Below are 6061 nucleotides of genomic sequence, written 5' to 3'. Positions count from 1 at the left end.
GATCCTCAGATCTCAGCTTCTTGAGTAGCTAGGATGACAGATGTGAGCCACTGGCACCCAGCAAGGTCTTTTTTTTTTTTTTTTTTGCTTTGCTTTTTCTTTTTTTCCTTTGGTGATACTGAGGCTTCAACTCAGGACCTCAAACTCTTACTCAACTTTTTTGGCTCACAGCTGGCACTCTACCACTTGAAGCAAGCCTCACTTCCAACTTTTCACTAGTTAATTGGAGATAGGAGTCACAGAATGTTCTGCCTGAGCTTCAGACTACAATCCTCAGAACTCAGCCTCCTGAGTAGCTAGGATTACAAGTGTGAGCCACTAGCACCTGTTTTACACAGTAAGTTCTTAACAGACTAAGATGGATGGATGGATGGATATAGTCAAAGAGACTTGAAACTGCCTCTATATTTAAATAAAGAAAACATCTGGGTGACTCAATTCAAGCCCATATAAGACATGAGAGGAAGCCAGGGAGTTACCTCAAGAATGGGAGAGGAAGCCAGGCGCTGGTGGCTCACGCCTGTAATCCTAGCTACTCAGGAGGCTGAGATCTGAGGATCATGGTTCAAAGCCAGCCCGGACAGAAAACTCCGTGAGACTCTTATCTCCAATAAACCACTAGAAAACCAGAAGTGGTGCTGTGGCTCAAGCGGTAGAGTGCTTGCCTTGAGCTGAAGAGCACAGGGAAAGTGCCCAGGCCCAGAGTTCAAGCCCCATGATTGACCAAAAAAAAAAAAAGAAAAGAAAAGAAGAAAATAAAAGGAGAGGAAGATGGGGCCTGTGGGGGGGGGGGGTTGTCTCTGAGAACACCAGAGAAACTGCACAGCCTTAACCTGACTGGAGCCTGACTAGCGCACCCATCCCAGGACCCCACCCACCCTCCTTTCCCTTTCTTGTCCCCTTTTTATTCCCCCCTCCCTTAGGCCTCTGAGAAAAGACAAAAAAGGCAATGGAATTCCCATCAAAGGCCATGGACACATGGTAAAGAGATCAGGGCCCTTGGGACCCAGCTTCCTGGAGGTATAAGGCCTCCCCGCCAGCCCGGCTCCTCTCTGGGGTGGGCGTAGGTGAGGGGGGGGGAGTCCTGGCCTCCTCATATGTCAAATGCCAAGCAGCAGGAGGTCAGCCTGAGCAAAGCTGGCCAATCTGGACTGTGTGTGCACGCGCGCACAAGGCGTGAGGCGGGGGAGGGGCAGCACAGAAATCCCTGCCTTGTGTCCTCGGTCAGGGCCACAGCCAAGCTGTGACCATCTGTTGTGGTCTTGAGAGGCCAGGCCAGGGGCTGGCACTCTTGAGGGGTAAGCCCCTTCTTCCTCCCAGCCTTCTAGTGTTTGCAAAAACTTCCATAGTCAGCATTCAGTTTCATCCCGGCCAGATAACCATCACTTTCCTGGTTTTATGGAAGAAGTAATCGAGGGTCCGGTCTCCAGGCACAGCCACTTGTCCATCCCCTGGGTGCTGAGCTCCAGACAAAACCCCACCCACCCATTCTTCCAAGAAGTCTTCTATACTGATATCCCAAGGAAGCTCCTGCAATGCCTCTAAGTCTAAAGGCCCTCATTCACTCCTTTCCCATTAGAGTGTCTACTAGTGGCCCAGGATTTTCCATGGACAGCTCAGCCCCCTGTACAGGCACAGGTAATCCAGGCCACAAAGATCCATATTTCCTTTGGGACAGCCTGGAGTCAGAGCACAGTATGGCTGGACGAAGGGCCAGGGCCACACAACTAGAGAGGGACAGGGATGGTATTTGGACCCCAGGGTATTGCATACACTTCTGAAGCCATCCTCTGATCCTGACTGTCCAAATGGCAACCATTGGCTAGGTGTGACTTTTTATATTTAAATTCATGAAGACTTGGTAAAATTAAAGCCTGGCACTGGTAACTATAATCCCAGCTCCACAGGAAATTAAGATCTGAGGATTGCAGTTTGAAGCCAACTCAGGCAGGAACATCCATGACTTAATCTCCAATTAACCAAAAAGCTGGAAGTGGAGCTGTGCCTCAAGTGGTAGAGCACCAGCCTTGAGAGAGTGTGAGGCCCTGAGTTCAAGCCCCACTACACACACACACACACACACACACACACACACACACAGACTGTTTGTTAACTGCAGCATTCCAAGTGCTCAATAGCCACATACTGGCTGTCACAACAGAACATATCCATGACTGAACATGGAAAGTTCTATATCATAATCCCAACTCCCAGAGCTGAGCTCTGCAGCATGGTGCTTCTTAGTTCCCAACCTACTCCAGCCTGAGTTTCTTCTGGAAGTATAGCAGAGCCCTCCTTAGGCTTCAGGTGGCCTTCCTCAGGATGGACTCTTCCTCAGGCTCCCCAAGATAGTTTTCCAGTCACACAGGGCTCCAGCTTTCCTAAGATGTGGGCCTGGCCTCATTGGGGCCAGCCCCTCCCCCAACCCAGCCCCTCAGGCCTGACTGGGGAGAGGAGAGGCAGGCTGAAGCGCCCTAGACAAGGTAGGACAGGGCAGTTTGTCATCTGGCCCTCTGGGCTGTGCTTCCCTCCCCCTTCAGCTGCTCCACACCCCTCCCCCACCCTGCCCCCCATCCTCATCCTCATCCAATCCCAAGGACAGATGGGGACCAGCGGGGAAGAAGAAATGTGACCACAGTAAAAGCATTCTGCAATAGTAACCCGGGGGGGGGGTTCCCAGCTGTGTCCCCTGCGGCCTGGACAGTCCTTCATGTCCAGTGTTGATGTCTGGCCAGGCCTTGGCTAAAATGACTCTCAGTGAGGGAGGGGGGTACTGAGGAATCAGAGGAGGAAATTTAAGGATTTGTAGGTATGGAGCAATTCAAGCAGACACTACCCCAGTTAAATATGCAGTTACCCTTACATCCATCCATCCATCCATCCATACATACATACATACATACATATATACATACATACATGTATACATACATTCATTAAGCTCCAGGAGATCGAGATGGAAAGATAGACGGGTGGGCTCCCTAACCAGCTTGACAGTAGGGACATGGCTTGTTCTTGGCTTGATCTTCATTCCAGGCTGGATGAAGATGCTTTGTCTCTGTCCAGTGGTCTGAGCAGGATGATACTATGCAATCTCCCAAGCAGGCATGCAGTGTGTGTGAAAACACACACACACACACACACACACACACACACATACAGCTGCTACCACAAACTCCTTCCCATGGTCACTCTGGCCAATCACAGCCCTGCAGGATAAGTCCCACTGTCTGGTGCCCCCAGGGAATGTATTAGCACATTTGAACCGCTCAACCTGCCACTGACAAAGCCTAGGGCTTTGGGAAGCCCACAGCAGGAAGGGTGGGGGCCTGTGGGGACCTGGCCTTCCCTCCACCTCCCAGGGGGAAGCTCAGGACCAGATTATGCATTCTGGGGCACAGAGGAATTTGGGGGCCCCAGCTCTAGCAGTGAATAGCAATCCATAAAATCCCAATTTGCACACTCACTGATCAAACAGCCTACCTACTACCATCCTGGGGGGGGGGTTGAGAGTGGCTCCCAGATCTTCCTCACTCCCCCCTTTTTTTGTTTTTGTTTTTGGTGCTAGTCCTGGGGCTTGAATTCAGGAAGTGGGTGCTGTTCATTAGGTTTTTTACTCAAGACTGGTGCTCTACCACTTGAGCCACAGTTCCACTTTGGCTTTTTGGTGGTAAATTGGAGATAAGAGTCTTATGGACTTTCATGCCTAGACTGGCTTGGAACTGTGATTCTCAGATCTTCAGCCTCCTGAGCAGCTAGGATTATAGGCATGAGCCATAGGCACCCAGCTTCTCCCCGATTCTTGAAGATCCTGGGGTGCCTAGTGCTGGAGGAAGGACTCCCAACATTTTACACAAGACCCAGTCTTACTCCCCCGCCCTCCAGGGGTCAGAGCTCTGCCTGTGCCTCCTGTGATCAGGCTGCTCTGGGCAGGGGGAGGGGTGGGTGCCTTGCAGCCACTTTTGTCCACCCTCTGTGAAGCACAGCTCTTTCCCCCACAGCCCCCTCTTTTGCACCCTGGGGCTACCTCGCCTGACTTCAACCTCATCAAAGCTGCTAATCACTTTTCCAGCTCAGAAGCCCTCCTCTTCTCCCTGCCCCCTTCTTCCTAACAGCCCAGCCCTGCTCTCCCAGGACCCTTCCCGTTGTTTCAGCCCAGGGATGCACTTCCTCTGTCCTCCCAGACTGCCTCGTGGCGCCATGAAGGCAAGCAAGCAAGCCACAGGTCTTCTAACCCAGGCCCTCTCTCTGTGGCAGCGGAGGAAGATGTATCAACCTAGCTATCACCCACAAATTTGCCTCCTGCCTAAGTTCTGAGCAAGAGAATACTATTCTGGTTAGCCCGCTTTCTCTCTTGAGCCAAAGAGTAGCTGTGGGAAGTTCCAGGTGATCAGCCAAGCACTTCTGGAAGGACTGACAGCTGATTTGCATAGTGCCTCACAGCTGCAGGAGATAGGCCCAAAGGAACCTTCCCATATTTACTGAGGCCGGAAAAAGTGAGTGCACCCTGCCACACTGCTCTTCTCACTGCCTTCAAGCTCTAGCTGCAGCTAGTTGGAAGCAGGGCAGAAAGGGACTCAGTATCAACCCTCACTCTGCTTCCCACAGGACTGGGGGCCTGCTCTCCATCATTGGAAGAGGGATGAATCCATTCACAGCGCCTTCCCTTCCCCCCTGGCTGTTTTCACCCCCAGGACAGCTGGCCCCCACTGTGGACTGAGTGAAGGCAGGTGTCTGAAGGCCAACCCCGAAGCCCAGGAGCCTCTCTAGCAAGCTTGCCGCCATGTGGAAGCAGTGTCCCTTCTTCCCTCTCAGGCCCATTTGTTGTAAGGCATGAGTTCTGATTGTTAAAATAAACGACAAGTGTCTGGAGGGCAGCAGTCCCCAATGTCAGTCAGCTGAGGGCACCAATGAGAGACTTGGGATGGAGCAGGCACTAACTGGGCTCCTCAGAAGCTACCACAGTACTTCAGCCCAGGAAAGCTACGGGTTCTCCCTCTGGCCAAAAATAGCCTCCACAGAGACAAATACAGTTTATAATCTGCCTCCTGGACCCAGAAGATGGCTATCCCACAGGGGTAAGTTCTCTGACCTGCTGACTGTTGCTGAAGATGCAGTCTGAGTTCCAAAGTACAGCTTTCCCAGGCTGTCCCAGCCAGACTCTTGACACCTGTATCATGAGACATCAATCCTCACTTTCTCCTCCATTAATAGAAGAAGCAGCCCCAGGGCCCTGTCACTCAGATCTCAGCCTCCTGAGTAGCTAGGATTACAAGTGTGAGCCATCAGGGCTCAGCTCCTTTGGAATTCAGATGAGAATTTGTAAGGTCCTCTGAGGTCCACTGAGACCTCAGACCCAACATACCCCAGGAAACCTCCTTCTAGTGTCTATCTGCCCACCTAGGCTAGGACTCTGAATTCCATATATCTCCACCTCTCATAGCTGCCCATGCCAGGGGATCATTGAAGTTCCACTGACATTTGCTCTGGAGTGATACCACATATCTCACCCCACAGCCAGTCCCACCTCTGAACTCACCACCTCTGCTCTCTGCCCTCCTATCCCTTCTCCTGCCTGGCTGCTAGAGAAATCCATCTTTCCAAAACACCAACGCCACTTCCCACCACCCACAGAGGGCAGGAACCTCTTAGCATGGCCCCAGAGCTGTCTCTCCCTCCCACCTCAGCCTCAGATTTTGCTGTTCCCACTTCTTAGCCACATCAATGTACTCTCTGACCTCCTGTGTTCTCACATGGCCAGGCTTTTGCTCCATCAATCCAGAACACCTTCTCTCCATGTTCTGCAGTGGGGACACTCCCACGCTCCTATGTCATTTTGAATCTGAAGCCACTGTTGACTTCCTCTTTGGAGCCGGGAGCAAGTTACTTCCTTTTTCTTTCCCCTGGTCGGTCTTGGGACTTGAATTCAAGGGTCTAGGTGCTGTCCTTGAGCTATTCTGGCTAACCACAACTTGAGCCACAACTCCACTTCCGGTTTTCTGAGTGGTTTATTGGAGATAAAGAGTCTCGCAGGCTTTCCTAGCCAGGCTTGCTTTGAACT

General features: G+C 51.7%; 1 protein-coding gene across 1 annotated transcript in view; it reads right to left on the bottom strand.

The window, feature by feature from the left end:
* Positions 1-5847, bottom strand: part of Fignl2 (fidgetin-like 2) — a 16986-nt gene extending 11139 nt beyond the window's left edge. Inside the window, exon 1 of the mRNA XM_013018684.1 lies at positions 5739-5847. The gene's annotated coding sequence lies outside the window, so the exon portion shown is untranslated. The remainder of the gene's footprint in view (positions 1-5738) is intronic.
* Between the last annotated feature and the right edge of the window lie 214 nt (positions 5848-6061).

This window comes from Dipodomys ordii, unplaced genomic scaffold (genome assembly GCF_000151885.1).
Source record: "Dipodomys ordii isolate 6190 unplaced genomic scaffold, Dord_2.0 Scaffold42, whole genome shotgun sequence".
Lineage (NCBI taxonomy): Eukaryota > Metazoa > Chordata > Mammalia > Rodentia > Heteromyidae > Dipodomys > Dipodomys ordii.
Note: the sequence above shows the minus strand (reverse complement) of the source record. Positions and strands in the feature narration are given on the sequence as shown.